Source organism: Lotus japonicus, chromosome 1, assembly GCF_012489685.1.
Source record: "Lotus japonicus ecotype B-129 chromosome 1, LjGifu_v1.2".
Taxonomy (NCBI): Eukaryota; Viridiplantae; Streptophyta; class Magnoliopsida; order Fabales; family Fabaceae; genus Lotus; species Lotus japonicus.
The window spans coordinates 68,603,252-68,623,382 of record NC_080041.1 but is presented as its reverse complement, the minus strand read 5'-3'; the positions used below and the strand labels follow the sequence as shown (position 1 = coordinate 68,623,382).

The window sequence follows — 20,131 nt, the reverse complement described above, 5'->3', positions numbered from 1 at the left end:
AAGGTGGGGATTGGTCCCCAATTTTTTGTAAAATGATTGACTTTTGTCCCTCCAGCCGGTTGAGTTAACGCCGGAGCTCCGGGAATCCCATGTGGCACTGCCACGTCATTTAATGAGCTTATGAGGAATTTTTATTTTATTTTTTCATTTAAAAAAATTTAAAAACCCAGATTAATTAATCACCCTCATTCAATCTTCATCTTCATCATCCTCAACTTCATCTTACTTCATCTTTTCTTTCTTTTAGAAACCCAATCTGAAACTTGCACTAATTAAATTAAATAGATCTTCTTCATCACCATTTCATCACCTTCATGAATCAAACCAGCCCACATGTGAAAGATGTTAAACTGAACATAATTTTGCTTTTCCATTACTGGTGGAGAATTTTGTTAATCTGGATTGTTCCAACACTGGTGGAGAATTATGAGGCCTGCATTTTTCTAATTCTTTCTTCAAAACTAAAATTGCTGCATAAACACTGACAAATAGACAAACTCCAAAATGGCAAAACCCATTAGCCCCCATTAAATTCTAACAAAAAAAAGCTCTGGTCCTCGCACTTCACCTCTACGCCATGTTCGTTTCATCGCCAAGCTCGCCGAAGAGCCGCCATTCACCAACTCACCCTCGTCGTCGCCGCCCACAACACTACCCAGTTCATCAATGAAGGAGTGCCCTAAATTGAACCGGGAACACCAACCCCATCTTCACCACTGATTCTTTCCCAAAATCGCAACTTTTAACAACCCATTCCCCCAAATCCAACCTTTCATTCACTGTCAAAATACCTGGACACTACGGTGGCTGGCCTCCATGAAGATGATGGTGGCGGCGCGATTTCGACCGAAGCTTGCATCACCGCGCCAAGCCACCACGACCTTCGTCTCTTCCTATGGTTTTTGTGTCTTGGAAAAGAAAGCAAAGCATGTAATCTTACAAGAATCATAAAGCAGTGGAATGGAGGAGAATGTGTAGCCTGTTGATGACAACCAAACAAGTTTTGGACATGACTGATATCGAGAGGAAGGGTCCCTTGATGATAACCAACGGGTTTTGGGGCTTCTTGATCTGAGAATGATGAAGATGAGGATAAAATTGTTTCTGATTAAGATTTTTTTATTTTTTAGAATTTTAAATAATTTCATTTTTTAAATTAATTAGGTTTTTTTAAATGAAAAAATAAAATAAAAATTCCACATAAGCTCATTAAATGACATGACAATGCCACATGAGATTCCCGGAGCTCCGGCCGTTGACCCAACCGGCTGGAGGGACCAAAAGCCAATCATTTTGCCAAAAACTGGGGACCAATCCCCACCTTTACTCCGGTGAGGGACTAAAGCCATATTTATGACAAAAGTTGGGGACCAAAACCTGGATTAAGCCATAAAACTATGGCTATATTTCCTTCATGTCTGATATGATATCACCTCTAGAACGGTAAAATATTAAATATACCTTATCTAGTATTGAACGTAGCATTGAAAAAAAAAGTATTTAACGTAGCTACGTACGCACTAACGCACACAAAGTGAAAGACACAGTCAGAGCGTCGCCAGCAACCTTCCGTCCCCCTGGGGTGCTTCTCTCTCCACATGAAGATTTTTTTTTGCTTAGGTAGATTTTCTCCATATCCCCATATCCTTGTTCTCCTTCATCCTATAATCACCACCCATTTTTTCCATTCATATAATTTCCTTTGAGCTCTTAGTGCGACTACCAGCTGCCTCTATTCTTCCCACCACATCCTCTTGTTTGGCTTCATATTGCCTATGTAAAGCTTAGTTTAGTGTGGCTGAATCGCTTGCTCGTCATTAGCCTCTATTGTATTGTAGCACTCTAGCAGAGTTAACAAGGCCTCGAAAATAGGGGAAGCGAAAAGAAAATTAGCTAAAGATTTTCTTTTTTTATGTGTAATTCAATTAAAGTAGGTCTTTTTTATTTTGTATCTACGGCTAGTTTGTATTTTTGTGAGCAAAAGTACTATGTATTGTAGTGTTTTATTCTTTAAGCATTGTAGTATTACACTATTACTCCTTTGTGCTTATGTGGGGTTTGTGAACCCTATTCGATTTATCGATGGAAGTGTTATTTGGCTGGCTTTAATCAAATTATACTCTTGACATAAAAATGTATCTGACGCAGTTTTATTCACATGAATTTGAACTGCTAAGTTAGAACAACCCCGCATTAATATATGGACTGGACGAGACCCCAGGGTCCCTCGCCTAGGAGCGCTAGCCTCAGGCGGAGAGTGCACCAGAGACTTGGGCCTCCCTCCCCGAGGCCCAATTGGCCCATTAAGATACATCAGAGGCGCCAAGCCCAACTCCACACATATGAATAGGGAACGGTTACCAATTGTAAGGGACTATTAACTCATTTATGCAATAACAAGCTTGAAATTCAGTTATTTTCTCTCTCTAAGCGGTTACACTCTCACTTCTCTCTAGAAATCTCGCATCACGTTCCTTGCATCTTAGGTACTATACCTCATCTCAATATTCATGATGGAACATTTGGCGCCGTCTGTGGGGATCAGTAGATTTCGATTCCCGGACTACGTGGAGCATAGTTTAGCCGAGTGAAGTTCGTTTTTTCATGCGATTCTCTTCGATTTTCGATTTCTGAGTCAAATTCTTGATTTGCTGGTGACACTTGATGGAAGTGCAACGTCGACAAGGCAAACGAAGGATGAGACACGCACGCAATCCGCGTCAAGCATATAGAGGGCGACGTGAGGAGGAGGCGGAATTTTCAGTCTCCTTGCTGAAATCCTCAGAAGGAAAACCGCCATCACCTTGGTCGTTGGACACTCTCGGAGATTGGAGGTGGCTGATTCGCGACATAAGTCATGGTCTGGAGCAGCAGGACGCGGAGGCTCGGGAAGCGCATACAGCGGCGAAGCTTCGGATATTGCAAAGGGAAAGCTATTGGAAATCCCCGAAGGAGGGGACAAACTCATCTCTAAAAGGAAAGCTGACATGCCTGGACAAACTATCTACATCAAAAATCCTCCGAGAGCCGTTAACAACGCGAATAAGTGGCGAGTCGAGGGGTGAGTGGTGCGTTTATCACCAGGCCATAGGCCACGTCATAGAGGAGTGCCGCACGTTACAGCGTGAGGTCCGGAAGCTGATAGCGGCAGGAAGGCCTACTAGAGCGCAGGGCGGTAGAGCTCCAATACCCAAAGGAGTGCACACAATCGCTGGAGGGTTTGGAGGAGGAGGAATCACCAGTGCAGCTAGAAAGCGGTATGCTAGGGCGGTGAACACGGTAACAGAAGTTCCTTTTGGTTTTTCACATCCAGACATTACCTTCTCGTCCGGTGACTTCATTGGAATAAAGCCACATCTGGACGATCCGATCGTAATCCTCCTTCGCGTCAACCAACTTAATGTACAACGAGTGCTTTTGGATCAAGGGAGTTCGGCGGACATCATTTACGGCGGGGTATTTGATCGGCTCGGTTTGAATGAGGCAGATCTCACTCCTTATGCAGGGACTCTGGTGGGGTTTGCGGGCGAGCAAGTGTGGGTGAGAGGCGTCCTTGACCTTGACACCACATTCGGCGAGCGAGAGAACACTAGGACGCTAAGAGTGAAATACTTGATCCTAGGAGCGGAGGGATCGTACAACATGATAATTGGCAGGAACACCTTGAACCGGTTGTGCGCTGTGATTTCGACGGCACACTTGGCGATTAAATATCCTTTGCCGAATGGACAAATTGGGAGAGTGGTTGTGGACCAAAAAACGACGAGGGAGTGCTATTGCAACGCGATAAATCGGTACGGGAAAAGGAACGCCTCGGTGGGACACCGATGTAACGAGGTCGATGCGCCGGAAGAGAACCTAGACCTAAGGGGCGAGGGGCGAGTCAACAGGCCCACACCGATCGAGGAGACCAAGGAGCTGAAATTTGGCGAGAAGACACTCAAGATAGGGACCCGACTGACTGAGGCTCAGGAACAAAGATTATCAAAGCTATTGGGCGAGAACTTGGATTTCTTTGCTTGGAGTCACAAGGACATGCCAGGAATAGACCCGAACTTCATTTTCCACAGGCTGGCACTAAATCCTGGAGTTAAACCAGTGACTCAGACACGCCGGCGACTGGGCGATGAAAAGGAGAAGGCAATCCAACAAGAGGTGAATAAATTACTGGCGGCAGATTTCATCCGAGAAATTAAGTATCCTACTTGGCTGGCGAATGTAGTAATGGTAAAGAAGGCGAACGGAAAATGGCGGATGTGTGTTGACTACACAGACCTGAATAAGGCGTGTCCGAAAGATTCTTACCCATTACCAAGCATAGACAAGCTAGTGGATGGAGCTTCGGGAAATTAGCTGCTGGGTCTGATGGATGCCTATTCAGGATATCCCCAAATCAAGATGCACCCGTCGGATGAAGACAAAACGGCCTTCATGACTGCTAGGGTAAACTACTGTTATCAAACTATGCCCTTTGGGCTAAAGAATGCGGGGGCGACATATTAGCGGTTGATGGACATGATATTTGAAGGTCAAGTGGGGAGGAACATGGAAGTATATGTCGATGATATGGTTGTGAAATCAGTTTTAGGATCAATCCATCATGAGGATTTGACAGAAGCTTTTGATAGGCTCCGAAAGCATAATATGAGGCTCAATCCGGAGAAGTGTTCTTTTGGTATACAGGGCGGGAAGTTTTTAGGCTTCATGATTACGTCCAGAGGGATTGAGATCAATCCAGATAAGTGTAAAGCAACCCAAGAAATGAAAATCCCCAGCAGTGTAAAAGAAGTGCAGCGCCTGACAGGACGAATCTCAGCCATGTCCAGGTTTCTCCCTCATTCAGGCGACAAGTCAGCCCCATTCTTCAAGTGCCTAAAGAAGAATGTGTAAGATCAAGATTTGGTCATGTGGTACAACTCTATGTTTTGATGATAAAAAGTATTTATTTGTGGATGAACAATTATGGTACTATAACGTTTGTCTTTAGTGTTTTGACAAACAGGTTCTGATTCTGACACCAGAAGATATATTCATCAGAAGATCTGAAGACCAGAAGATCTTAAGACCAGAAGATCAGAAGATCTGAAGACCAGAAGATCTGAGGATCAGAAGATCTGAAGATAAGAAGATCTGAAGACCAGAAGATCTGAAGATCTGTAGATCAGAAGATCTGAAGACCAGAAGATCTGAGGATCAGAAGTTTTGAGGATCAGAAGATCTGAAGACCAGAAGCTCTGAAGGTCTAGAAGCTCTGAAGGACCAGAAGCTTTGAAGGTCCAGAGGCTCTGAAGGTCCAGAAGCTCTGAGTTCAGAATCAGAAGATACAACGGTCAGAGGATCCAAGCTTCCCTCTTACTCTGATCACCAAGCTTCACAAGTTCCAACATGAAGCGTCGTCAGATCAGAAGTAAATGGTTAAAGGCAAATGTCACTATCAAGAAGTACAAGAGCAGTGTACTATTATGACAAGCCTACCTACCAAGGTTCAGCCACAACAGGTTCTGGAAGTTCCAGAAATGCCCTCCAACGGTCATATTCTCTCAACAGAAATATCCTTTGCACCTTGGACTATTTAAGGCTGAAGAAAAGAAGAAAGATAAGAGAGAGAAACCAAGAGCTACAATACAAGAAAAGATTCAAGCCTCTACTTTCTTCATCTGTTCTTATTTAGTTTACACCTAGCTTATTCAGAAGCAAACCTTTGTAAACACCAACCTCAAACAGTTGTTTGATTTTCCTTAAGGGACCGGGTAGGTCAGTATCCTTAAGAAGACTAGGATCTGTGTATCTTAGTGGTGATTGCTTTAGGAGATCAAGGTTGATCGGATCCTAGAGAAGACTAAGAGAGTGAATCTTAGTGTGAGCTAAGTCAGTGTATTGTTAGTCACTTGTAGGTTTCAAGTGCAGTTGTAACAATTATCTGATTAGTGGATTGCCTTCATTCTAAGAAGGAAGAAATCACCTTAACGGGTGGACTGGGTTAGCTTGAGGGATTTATCAAGTGAACCAGGATAAAATACTTGTGTGCTTCTCTCTTCTCTCTATCTTTATCCGCTGCACCATCTATCTCAGATAAACCGAAAAGATTTACTTTAAATCTTAAGGGGAAAGTTTTTATTTTCAAAACTCTATTCAACCCCCCCTTCTAGTCGTTTTTCAGACCTTCAGAATGCGGCGTTTGAGTGGAATTCAGAATGCGAAGAAGCCTTTAAGCGCCTAAAAGAAATGTTGTCTGTGCCACCCGTGCTGTCAAAACCTACCCAAGGCCTCCCTTTGCACTTATATTTTTCTGTCAGTGATCATGCAATCAGCTCTCAGGAGGTAAACAGAGAACAAAAAATAATTTACTTCGTAAGCCATACACTCCAAGGGGCGGAAATTAGGTATCAGAAGATAGAGAAGGCGGCGCTCGCCGTCCTCGTTACCGCCCGACGCCTAAGACCCTACTTTCGAAGCTTTCAGGTAAAAATAAGAACTGACCTTCCTTTGAGACAGGTGTTGCTGAAGCCAGATTTGTCCGGAAGACTTGTCGCTTGGTCGGTTGAATTGTCAGAATATGGTTTACAGTACGATAAAAGGGGGAAGGTCGATGCGCAGACTTTGGCCGATTTTGTGGTAGAATTGACGTCGAAAGGCGGGGAGAAGATGAGCACGCAATGGATATTGTTCGTCGACGGGTCATCAAATGACAATGGAAGAGTCCCTCAGATTCCAGTTCAAAGCCAGCAACAACCAGGCAGAGTATGAGGCCCTGATCGCCGGGCTGATGCTAGCAATTGAGGTACAGATTGATAGTCTGCTGGTTTGGACGGACTCGTTGCTAGTAGCAAACCAGGTGAATGGGGAATTCCACGTGAAAGAGCCGGCCTTGATTAAATATCTAGAGCGCGTGCGACTGCTAATGGGTCGACTACAGGAGGTGATAGTTGAGTACGTGCCAACGGCGCATAACCAAAGGGCGGACGCCCTGGCAAGATTAGCCAGCACTCGAAAAATGTGCATAATTCGTGAAAAAATGTGAAAAATGTCAAGTGTTTGCAGACTTGCCCAAGGCCTCAGCTGAACAGTTAGCTACAATTAGCTCCCCATGGCCCTTCGCCATGTGGAGAGTTGACCTCGTTGAGCCTTTCCCCACCGCCAGGTCACAAATGAAGTTCATTCTCGTAGCGGTGGATTACTTCACCAAATGGGTGGAAGCAGAGCCCCTCGCAAGCATTACAGCAGTCAAGATCGTGGGTTTTTACTGGAAAAGAATTGTCTGCCGATTCGGGGTACCAAGGGCGATCGGTTCCGATAACGGGACGCTGTTTGCAAGTAATCAAACGAAGAAATTCTGCGAAGGGATGGGTATCCAAAGAAGATTCTCTTCAGTAGAACATCCTCAAACTAACGGGCAAGCGGAGTCGGCGAACAAGGTAATTTTATGGGGATTGGAGCGCCGGCTCTCGGAGGTGAAGGGAGCCTGGTTGGATGAACTCTCAGTTGTAATCTGGTCCTACAATACAACGCAGCACTCAACCACTGGGGAAACTCCATTAAGGATGAACTATGGGGCGGACGCCATGTTGCCCGTAGAAATAGACAACAGCTTGTGGCGAACAACGCCGCTTTTTTAGGGAGAGAACTCTGCCAACATGGCGGTAGATTTAGATTTGTTGTCAGAAACACACGATGAGGCTCGCATCAGAGAGGCAGCAATGAAACAACGAGCTGCGGCAAAGTATGACTCGAAGGTGCGACCGAGGGCAATGTAAGAGGGGGACCTGGTGCTAAAGAAGCGAACTGGGAACACTGGGAATAAGCTGAGTCCAGTCAGGGAAAGCCCCTACAGAATTATGAAGGCCTTAGGGAAGGGAGCTTATCACCTAGAAAGCTTGGACGGAAGGAGAGTGCCCCGTTCCTGGAACGCAACGAGCCTAAAATACTATTACTGCTGAGGGACTGACAAGGAGCTGGTTTCGGCACGGGGGCGATCAGCCAAGCGCGCCTCGCAGAGATTGGAGGTGTAAAGATAAAGATACATTCTTGTTCTCCATTTCGAGAGTCTGTTGGCCAATGTGCCTGAATGGTAAAAACAAAGACACGTTCTTGTTCTCCATCTCGGGAGTTTGTTGACTATCACGTCTGATTGAAAATACAAAAATTGTATCCAGCAATTTCAATCACACTGAATTGCGGCGAGAATTAGGTGGGAAAAATTCCCTGAAGGTGGCAATCCCAACACGACCTTGATGTCTGGGGATCGCTCCGGAAAAGTCGACGCAGCTCGCCGTCACTCGTCGGCGATGTGTGCGGATAAGCTTCTTATCCCAAAATCCCCCCGAAATATGGGCGCGCGAACATAACTAGGCATAAGTCTGCATAAACCTATATGGCCATTGGGTCCCTATCATTTCAGGGCATAAGTCTGCTCTTCCAGGGCGATGGCCTGGGCATCTTTCTCGGCCAAAAGTCTGCATTTCGATTCCAAATCTGACCGGGCCTCAGCAAGTAACCCACCTTTGGTCGCCAGCCTCTCGCGCAGATCAGCAATCTCCTTATCTTTGGCAGCAAGGTTTTCTTCCTGGGAAGCAATAGCGGTCTCCTTGGCACTAAGGTCCTTGCGGAGTCCCTCGACCTGGTTCTCAAGCTGCCTCTCCTTCTCGTCCGCCGTAGCTTTTGCAATCGTTGCTTCCGCCAGCTTTTTCTGCATCTTCTTTGTTCTGTCTACCTCAGTGGCAAGCTGGGCAGACAACTTGGAACAGGTCTCGTTGGCTTGAAGGTTGATGGAATACAGCTTTTCCACCTCTTGACGGAGTCCCGCAATACCAGTAAGGGGCCGAGCCTGCCAAGCCACATGGGCGAACAGACAGCCGGCGCGAAGAAGACTTGACACAGCTTCTTGAGCAACCTCTTGTGGGTTTTGGCTGGGTACTTCCCTCAATTTCTCAAGATAGGGATGAGAGAGTAAGAAGGAGAAAGGATCGGCGGAAGAGCTGCTTGAGGGGCCCTTTGGGTGGTATGAGGGAAACCTCTCTTCCTCGCCGCCAACCCCGGGCGAGTTAGGGGAAGGTGAATCATGAGCAGTTTGGACGGGCGGAGGAGACAGCGAGCGGCCAGGGGACGGATGCTGTTGACCCGCCGTTGAGTCTAAGGGGCGGGAGGTGTTCACAGCGGGGGAAGTTTCTGCTTCACCATGATGATCGGGCACCAGGGAGTCACGTGCCCTTTCCGGAGCAGTCGGGGCGGACGCAATGGTTCCCTCGCCTATAGCAATCGAAGAGCCTGTCTCGCCCAACTTCTTTTTCTTGGGAGAGCCCTTGTAACGCCCCGATTTCTCGGGTGTCACACAGTAACTAGTTAACCAATTTTCGTAAAGAGTTTTCGTCGATTCACTTATTAATCTTCAATTAATGACAAACCTTTCATTTTACGAAAACTCCTGAAACATAACCTTTCCAAAAACACGCGGAAGTAACCAACATCGTAAAACTTTTTAAATAACCAACTGTAAAGAGTACGAATCAAAGGCCTGAATGAAAATAAAGATTACATCAAAACTTGTTCATTCGAATTTAAGCAATAAAATTGTTCGATACCAACACTTCGGAAACTCTCAACCCCAACAGAAAACAAAAGACTCTCAACCCAAACCCTATTCCTTAGCCTCTTCCTCTGAAGTGTAGTCGTCCTCCGGTATTGGCACGTCACGTAGCATCAACTCCCAAGAATGAGTCATCGCCATTATCTTCACGACCATCTACCCCCCCCAAATAAACACATAGCAAACAAGCAGGGTCAGGTCCAACAAAAAGAATGATAACGACAAAATCAACAACAACATATATAATATAAGTACATTATATGTCTTTTATGGGAAAGAGTCAGTTACTAACGGAATCTCACTTCACACAACCCACCAAAACTTCCATGGCCATCTTCGTGCTTCCGCAGAGGCACGGTTATCACGGTGACCGCAGTCAACCAAATCACGTGGAGCCGCAATGATCCACAAAAGTTCACGGTGACCGCAATCAACCAAATCACGTGAAGCCACACCGGCCCACAAGGTTCACGGGAGACCGCAGTCAACCCAAATAACTCCCTCGCGTGCAAGGTACCATCGTTCTCATGGACCATAGTCTACCTGACCTATGTCCAAATTATTCACATTTACTTGCAAGCGAGTTATAAATTCATTCTCTTGGTGTTTAAGGCTCTAATGTCAATCCTAGAGTCTTATGAGTTAATATCGTATCAGATTACAACGTCAAGAAATAACAGTCACACTAGGAGGAATTACAGCTGGGTGAGCGACCTCCTAAACAAGTCACAACTAAACTTCATGCAAAGCATAGAAATAATCAGGGCCTCCCAAATTCACAAATTATTTACAAATTCCAGAGGCTCAGTTTACAGATATCATCATATAAAAATCTCACAAAGGCCCTAATCACATGTTACTAACATTTCCAACAATTTCTCAAATTTAGTGTTTTTGGACAACAGGTGCAGCGTGTACTAAAACTGGTCTACAGACCGCAATACTTAGCCACAAAATTCACATGATACATGACTGGAAAGATAATTCGAAACTCTACACTTTTATAGTTTATCACTTTTCCATTTGAGATCCAGAATTAGGTGATATTAGGCCTTAAAGCTTGCTGTCCGGTACAGGAAGAACAGCAGGTGCAACAGTCACTAAGATCGACCTCCAGACCTCATTACTAGACCAAAAATTATGTTCTTTATATGCATAGAAAGCCAATTCTAAAATCAACAATTGTCCAGTTTATCCCTTTTTCATTTGAGACCCCGAATTAGGTGTAATTAAGCTCCAAAACTCGCTGTCCAGTACAGGAAACTGGCAGAGATACTTTTGCCTTCAAATTAATTTTTCAACCATTCAAGTCCCAGAGTTTTAAACCATATTCCAGCAGCAAGAACCACATATCATATATCATATATCATGCTTAAATTTCCAGAACCAAGATAACCATCAATTCTAGCACAAAAGGCAGATCTAAGCATATAAATCTTCAATCATTTTAATCAAGCAAAGTCATAGAAGAAACGGTAGTTGTAGTGATGATTAATGGAGAATCATGGCATCAACATTTCATCTCAAATCAGAAGCAAAACATCAAGATCTCAAGGCAAAAAAAACAGCAAGCATCATGAACACAAAACTCTTGCAAAAGCAATCATGTTCGTGGCTTTTCTCATAGTAAAACATGGCAAATACCCTAGGCAATCTACCCAATCCTAGGACCAGCCCTTACCTTTGTCCTTAGGCTTGAAGAAAAGATGAAATTGAAGAGCAAGGTTCTGGTTTCTCTCCTCTTCTCCCACGCGTAACCCTTCCTCTCTCCCTCTCGCTCGCGAACTCCTCCTCTCTCTTGCGCGAACACGTCGACGGTGGTAGGGCTTGGGACGGTGACGGCTAGGGTGCAAGGGGAAGGTTTCTCTCACTCTTTCTCCTCTGTTTTTACGTGTTTCAGAAGTGCACAAGGTTTCTTTCTTCAGAATAGTGTGAAAAGAAACCCTTTCCCTCCCAAAACCCTACATAGCCCGCGTCCCCTCTCTCCCTCTCTTGGGCTAGGGTTTGTTTTCTTCCAAGCCCGACCCAAGTCAAAACCCTTGACCCAATCACTTAAGAACTTACTCAGGCCTGAAACTAATCAAAAACCTCAGCCCTTTTTAGTAATATCACGATCAAACTCGGAATTGAAAGGAAACAAATCAATTAAATCCGCTGGTACTGTACAGCCAGGACCATCGTCACTAAACCGATGATATCGCGAGCTACAGAGGTCGGAATGACCTGATTCCACTTCGAGAATTTTCTAGACTTAAAGGGCTACAACTCTCATGAAGGAAGTTTTCCCAAATGAAGTCGTTAAGACCCTCTAAAAATTCACACAAGTTGACAGTTCTAATCTGCCAGCTATCAAACATTAACTAAAACTTCAATTTTATTCAAACTTCCATAAAATTGTTCCAAATTGAACTTAGGGCCTTACAGCCCTCGCTTGTCGGTGAGCTCTGTCTTTTCTCTCCAACTTGGACTGGGGAGGGTGCCTTGACGTTTTCAGAAAGGAATGCTTTCAGCAATTCAGAAGTAGAAAACGTCATGTTCCCTGAGAAGCAAAGGTAAAGTCATCAGAAGCAAAGAAATTAAGATAAAGGTGTAAAGAAGGCGGTAAAGGGAAAACCTAATCGAGGAAACAATTTGGATCCGGGAGAAACCGCGAGTATATCAGTGCAACTAAAAAGAGGAAGTTAGGATAAGACACCAATGGCGAAACTCTCTCTAGAAGAAGAACGTGTCTCGAGAGAATTGAATACGGTTTTGGGACGCTGTGTCTAGTAAAGAGGGAAAAGGGCTTTCCCGTCCTTTTGGGTAAATGATGAGGGGTAGGCAGGGTGGACGATGACCCTGAAGTACCGGCGAGCCAGGCAAGATTCGGGGCCAATTTGGTAAGGGGAAAATCGTTCGCGACCCGGCCGGGGTACCAGGATGACCCAGCCATGGGTCCCTAGAGATTGGGGATCCGCTCTGAAGAAAAAAGAAAATAGGGCAGGGGAAGGAACCACATCAACGCTGCAATAGAGAATTTCGAAACACTTCAGATAAGCCCAGGAGCACGGGTGAAGTTGACAAGGAGAAACGTTAATGTCACATAGCACTTGGGTGAGAAAGGGAGAAAATGGAAGTTTTACACCAAGATCAAGAAACAAGTATTCATATACAAAGAAAAAGTGGGAATATTTGGGGTCGTTAAACACACGGTGTTGCCAGGGGCGATCATGCTTTTGGCAGCCGGTCGTACGAAGGAGGCCCTCTAATAATGGGGAACTGCAAAGCCCCCCAACCCTATGGGCAAGGTTCGAAAGGGATTCGCTGGTAGAGAGCTCTGATGGTTGGTCAAGAACTCCCTGATCAGGAGCCTCGGAGATGGGGGAAGGTAGAGTGGAAAAGGTTGCCAAGCGATGGGCTTTGATCTCCTCTACGGAGTAAAGGGCCCCGCCGGAAGACATCATAAAAGCAAAAGAAGAAGGAGAGGATAAGAAACTAACCAGAAAAGGACTGAGAAAGGAGGAGCAAGAGGGGCTGGAGCTTTAAGTTCGCAAGGTCAGCAAGGGGAGCCGGAGCGTGTGAGAGTCAGAAATGAATATGGGAACAGTTGATGGGAAAAGGCGAAAAATGGAAGGGGAGAGAATTTGAAGACCAGGGAGAGTAGCGGTTGGGGAATCGTGCCATGACGTGGCAAGGTAAAATGATTACTTAAGGGAATGCGGCATGAGTTTCGGGAAAAGAAGACAATGCATTAAACGAAGGGTTACAACAGTTAAAGCTTATTAGTTTGAATTCAAATCGTCAGACTCTACTGTGATTCGAAGGGACGTCCCAGAGATAGTGGTTGAGATTCTTTGGATTCGTTGACTCTTGTATCGCCTCAGGGCGCAGCACGTGGCGCAGGCTTAGCACATGTCAAAAAGTTACGGTTCATGGCACGTGCGCCACTACGGTGGGGCGAGCAAATCCAGCCTCATCGCCGCAAGCTCACTTGTGGACTCAGACTGCCCGGAGAAGAGGGCACAACAAAAGTTTGAGATGTAGATTTTAAAAGCTTTACTCACCAAGCCATGTTGGCCTTTAATCTCCGTTTTTAGACCTTAGGTTTTAGCGTTGGATAGTCTCTTATGGCCTTCGCCCTAGTTTTTCTGCTTAAAGACACACTTAGCTCTCATGCTTCGAGCTCGGTGTCTTGTGGACTTGTGGACTGGGCGAGACCCCAGGGTCCCTCGCCCAAGAGCGCTAGCCTCAGGCGGAGAGTGCACCAGAGACTTGGGCCTCCTTCCCCGAGGCCTAATTGGCCCATTAAGATACATCAGAGGCGCCAAGCCCAACTCCACACCTATAAATAGGGGACGATTATCAATTGTAAGGGACTCTTAGCTCATATATGCAATAACAAGCTTAAAATTCAGTTATTTTCTCTCTCTAAGTGGTTACACTCTCACTTCTCTCTAGAAATCTCGTATCACGTTCCTTGCATCTTAGGTACTATACCTCATCTCAATGTTCATGATGGAACAATATACACATGTGGTGGGAATTGGGTTTAAAGCTCCACCCTTTAGGCTCCCCACCCCACCCTTTTTTTTTATCCCAAAAGTACCCCACGGTTAATCATTAACCGTATTCAATATATGGAACACGGTTAATGATTAACCGTATTTAATATATGGAACACAGTTAATGATTAACCGTATTTTTTCCCACAGTGTGAACACATTTGTCACTGTTACTCCTCCTTCCACCAAAGAACAAATACGGTTAATGATTAACCGTAATGAATATATATAATATGGTTAATCATTAACCGTATTATGTCCTGACAGTGTGATCACATTTTCCACCATTACTCCTTCCTCCACCAACTCCTCCCAGGCCCCCTGTACTTTATCTGACAAGCAGCAGGTCACTGACCATTACTCATTTCCATCAACATTACCCTCCTGAACTCCCTCACATTTCTTCTTCCCACCACCACCAACATCTCCACTTTCCTTCTTTCCACCACCACCACCACCACCACCACCAAGGGAAGCTTTAAACTCCTGGTAAGTGTTGTTAGTTTTTAGTACTTTATTTATAGTTAGTTTAAGTAGTTAGTTGTTAGTTTAGTAGTTAGTTTAGGTAGTTAAGTTGGTAGTTTAAGGTTTCTGCATCGTGAACAAATACGGCAAATGAAAGTTCATATTCAATACGAAATTTGATTTGCCGTATTGAATATGAACTTTGATTTGCCGTATTGAATGTGAATATTGATTTACCGTATTGGATATGAACATTGATTTACCGTTTTCACTTCCAGGGATGACAGATTCTTATGTTTTTGGTGAGTCACAATTGATAAATGCTGAATTGGAAAATGATCATCTTAAAGAGGAGCAACCATCACCATTTGAACCCCAGAGTATAACTATAGATGTCTCCCATTTGTATGCGACTAATCAGGTACTCATTGAAAAAAAATTTGCATGTTTTGTTTATGCTTTGTCTATGCCTTGTTTATGCATTATGACTTGTTTATCATTAAACAGTGTTTCCCTACACGAGTTGATCTTCTGAAATGGGTTCACGACATTTCTATTAGAAATAAATTTGTTTTGGTGATCACAAAGTATGATAGTGGTGCGAATGGAAGAAAAGAATATGTGCTTCTGGGGTGTGAGAAGCATGGTGAGTATGCTCCCTACAAAGACTCTGATCTTGTTGAAGGAACGGCAACACAAAAGGAAGGTTGTCCATTTAGACTAAAAGGACGACCTACGAAAAATGATAGAGACTGGTGGCTGAAGGTGATGGATGGTAAACACATCCATCAACCAGCTAGGTCACTACTTGACCACAATTACGCTGATCGACTAACTAGTGTTGAGAATGAGGAAGTGATAAAGCAGGCTAAGATTTGGGTTCCACCGAGAAAGATGTTGTTGTCTTTGAAGGAAAAAAATCCTGCAAACTTGTCTATCATCCAACAAATTTATGGTGTTTGCAAGAGGTTTAGATAATCCGTTCGTGGGTCATTGACAGAGATGCAACACTTGCTGAAGAAGTTGGACGGTGACAACTATGTTCACTTTGAAAGACATGAACCCGAATCGGAAGTCATTAGAGATGTATTTTGGGCTCATTCGAATGCTGTTAAACTGTTCAACACATTCCTTTATGTAGTGATCATGGATTACACTTACAAGACAAGCAAATATAAACTCCCCTTGCTCGAGATTGTTGGTCTGACTTCCACAGATAAGACATACTCCATAGCATTCTGCTACATTGGCAGTGAGGCCACATATGACTTACATTTGGGCATTGGAGTGTATGAAGTCTCTTATTGCTGACCAATCTAGGTTGCCTACAGTGATTGTGACTGACCGAGATCTGGCCTTATTGAGTGCTCCTAAACAAAGCCTTCCCACCACTACCCATTTATTATGCTTGTGGCACATCAACAAGTGTGTTTTGGCAAAGTGCAAATTGTATGTTGGCACGGATAATTTTGCTGCAGAGGTTATGGAGAAGTGGGCCGACTTGGTAGATGCTTCAACAGTTGAAGAATTTGAAGGTCATTAGATGGAATTGTTTAATGTAACACCCCGATTTCCAGGTGTCACTTTAGTAACCAAAAATAAACTTTACGCGGAAAACAAGTAATTTTTTTTTTCGATTGATTCCTTTAAATAAAAGCGATAAAGGACATAAAGACAAAACCCAACAACTAAACTAACTGATATACAATATATACACATGTACAGCCTCAGCTGCACTCCACGTCACGCGAACCCGCAGTGACTCCCAAGTAGTGTGCCCTTAGGAAAATATATACAGACCCAGAAGTGTAAGTGAGAAAATTATAATTACAAACCACTAGGAGAAAGTCGGCCTCAAAATGACCTAAGCAAAGACCCCTATGGTCCGACTGACTCACTGTGATCCCTCAGTAAGAGAACCACACAAAAGTCATGCGTCGGGAACCTACCCTGTCCCAATAGCAAAGCGAATCAGAGCTCTACACAAAATATGACGCCTGCCTAAACCTACCCTCCCAGTACCAAGTCCACTGCGAACTGAAGTTGGCAAGTTGAAGCTCAGCTCCATGCGTCGTAAAGCTCCTTTCGTCAGACGTCCACTCTCGTCAGTCCGGTCCTCCATGACCCTTCCCCGGTACGTCGCCCGATGACCCACAAGATAGATCACCCAAGCGGTGGGGCATGACGGTCCACCAACTCATATCTGATCCCCCCCGAGGGAAAGACCATCGAAACCCAATCCACCGTCGACATCTGGCAGCAGGCCGACCGCCCAAACACAAACATACAACCAAAGCCAAGGCGCTAGGGTCAACTCACAGAAATAAGTAGATATACACTCAACATGTGATATGGGGTATAGATATATGTTGATATATATATATATATATATAAACAATCCTAGCATGTTATGGCTCTAACATTGCTTCAATAACCAAACATCACACAGTTCAAGTCAGAATGAATGTATGCGTGATATGCAATCATGAATCCGGATTTGTGACGCGTTCCCGTTCGCCACAAGTGAAGCATTCCCGTTCTTCACTATGGATGAACCATTCCCGTTATTCATCCTGGATGAACCATTCCCGTTATTCATCCTTGGTGAACCATTCCCGTTATTCACCATATGATGAACCATTCCCGTTATTCATCATTAATGCAAGGTGAACCATTCCCGTTATCTACCATGAGATGCACAGGTGAACCATTCCCGTTATTCACCCGATTGATGCAATATGGTTAGCCAAACAACGAATCGCCCTTACCACGAAAGTGTTTAGCTCACAACCCAACCTCAACAGAACCATGAGTTAGTGTCGGTCAATACAACACAACTCGGAGTAAGTGTCGGTCAATACAACACAACTCCATCAACAAGAATACACAAGGGTCTAGTGTCGGTCAATACAACACAACCCAAACAACAAGAGCACTAGGTGTCGGTCAATACAACACGGCTCCACAACACTCCCAAGAGTACTAGATTACTCGGTGACTTTCAATCATCACCATAGCTCACCTTAGTGGCTTTCCCAATTCCAAAACTCTCCAAACCCACAACAAAAGTCGACTTTTCCCCGTCTTTCGTAAATATTTTCCCCTCCAATTCTCCTATGATTATTCATTTAGTAAAAACGTTTCGAATTGAATTAGTCAGGTTATGAGTTTATTTCTCAAAGTCTAAGTCTCCCAAAGTCTCTAGTTTTCGAAATTCTAATCATTCTAAGTTTTCCAAAGACAAACCACCCAAAAGAAGTTTCCCGGGGAAAGTCTAAGTATTCAAACGAATCCCAACAAATGGCTAAGTCTCAACCCCTCGTTTGGACTTGCCTAGGGTTGTTCATCCAACCCGAAATATCAAAGATCACCAGATCAATGAATCTCCACTCCGAAGTCGCGTCAAAACGCACAATCCAACAATATCACAATATCACAAGTTATGGAAAAACATCATAACATCAACTCATCATCATAAACAACATCAGATAAAGCATAAGTCAAGTTGATCGACGCCTATCATGCAGTCATAGCTAATATGTAAGTTGCCCTAACCTTAGGCGCTTTCCTTACTAAGTTGCGACTCAAATCAAATCCAGTCATATCTTTGCTTTCCCGTGTTGGCTCACTTCCGTTTGTTCTTTGGCTTCATCGTCAAGCGCTTCCGTCCTTCGTACCCTTCACAAGTTCACATACTAAACCATAGCCTCTAAAGTTACATCTAAAGTTCCAGAACAAACTTAGCCAATCATTCTAGCTCACTTAGGCTAAATGCACAAACTTTATGTTTCAAGGACTAAAGTCCAAAGATAAAATATTTGTGAGTTTTAAAGAAAGGTCCTTAAAAAAAAACACATTTCGCAAACAACTCCTCAATTTTTAAATAATTCAACCCTAGTCCCTTGATAAGCACATAATCAAGAAAAGGTCCTCACATAAAAGTAAGTTCTTTTTCAACCCTCAATCTTTTATAAATTTATCAAACAAACCCCAAGACTTTTAAAACTCCGGTTTAACCCAAAACTTCTCAGCCTCTTGTGCTTTAATCCTAAAGTTTTCCCACAATAAACTTTTAGTCCTCAAACTTAACTTATGATTTTCACTAAACAAAAACAAGTTTCATAATTGATTTTCCAAACCCAAAACACATGTCATAGGCTCGGCCACATCTACATAACTATGTATAAATTCACCTTTTTCCCCAAATCACTTCCAAATCCATTTGTAACATTTAAACACAACTAATCAAGACTTAAATTAAAGCTCTTAAAATCCCAAAATCTCTTAACTAAAAAAAACAAGTTTTAAGAAAACTAAATGGTGAAATCCATAGATCCGGTGATGGGGAATAACATTTGTAAAAGCACTTTGGAAAAAGCTCTAATTGAAAATTTTACAAAGACAAGAACTCAACATTTTTTTTTTTGAAACAAAAACCATAGTTTAATGAATCATTTCCATAGTCATAACTTTAATGAAAACACTATGTGTGGAAACTAAGAGAATAAATTTCATTGACTAAAAACATGATCAAAGAAACTAGGAGGAGTTTTACCATAAAATGAGAAGATGAAGATGAAGATGATGGTGGTAATGTGCCTATGCTATCGTGGCTCCTTCTCTTTGTAGTGATTGTCCCCTTTTTTTCATGGAGGAGCTCTCGGCTGTGATAAACAGAGGGGAGAATGAAGGCTGGTTGCGTGCATGGCTTCTTGGAAATAATTGGAAGCGGAGAAGGCTTAATAATAGCCTTGGCCGAGAAGAAGAAAATGGCATGGTTGTAGTGGTGTTGTGGTGCTGTCCACGTGGTTTCATGATGGTGGTGGTGTGCTTCAGCAAGAAGAACGAAGAGAGGGTGAGTGAGGAGGAAAGACAAATAAAAGAAATGAATGAATGTTTGAAGAAAGAAAGCAACGTTCAGAGGATGAGAAAATTGACAATGGAATGAAGGAATCTTGCTATAAGAGAGGAAGGGAACGGATTTGCTGATGGGTGAGGAGAGAGAAATCATGAGGTGGAGGGATAAGGATGGTGAGATATTTATTCAGGATATTTTGAGAAGATATTTTTAAAATTAGTACAAATTGATTTAGACACCGAATGATTTAACTCATAGAGTTAAGAGAAAAATATAGGGGTGATATATTATTATCCCAAAAATTAAGAGGAACTCTATGAAATGATAAAATATAAATTTGAATCACTTTGGGCAAAATAAAACGATCCATCGACAAGAAAATGAGTAAAAACTGAGCTAAAGAATAACTGTTAGACAATTACAACAAATATGACGTTGTCATATTATGCAATTAATCTAAGTATCGATCCAAGAAAGGGCGATACTTGCATCGGGCACATTTAAGTGAGAAAATGGCTTGAACGCAGTATGCTTCAAAATATACCGCAAAACTACTTTTTGCAATTGATGTCGGATGAGAAAATTTCCTTCTGAAGAAAGATTGGAAACGTCAAAACAAATCTGGCAACGCAGACGGAAACTTTGTTAGAAGTCCCGAATAGAAAAAATCTTCATCCAGCGCTT

The 20,131-nt window shown here is 43.4% G+C and overlaps 1 long non-coding RNA gene across 3 annotated transcripts; it reads right to left on the bottom strand.

Annotated features, from left to right (window-relative positions):
* Positions 1-9,497: 9,497 nt before the first annotated feature.
* On the bottom strand, positions 9,498-19,570 carry LOC130743022 (uncharacterized). Of its 3 annotated transcripts, none has more exons than XR_009021328.1 (3): positions 19,145-19,570; positions 11,265-18,267; positions 9,498-9,739 (listed from the first exon to the last, which is right to left on the bottom strand). It is a non-coding gene; the product is annotated as an uncharacterized LOC130743022 (long non-coding RNA). The 3 variants fall into 3 exon arrangements; XR_009021323.1 differs by lacking the exon at positions 19,145-19,570 and having other exon boundaries at positions 11,265-16,842; positions 18,145-19,137; XR_009021326.1 differs by lacking the exon at positions 19,145-19,570 and having other exon boundaries at positions 11,265-19,137.
* Between the last annotated feature and the right edge of the window lie 561 nt (positions 19,571-20,131).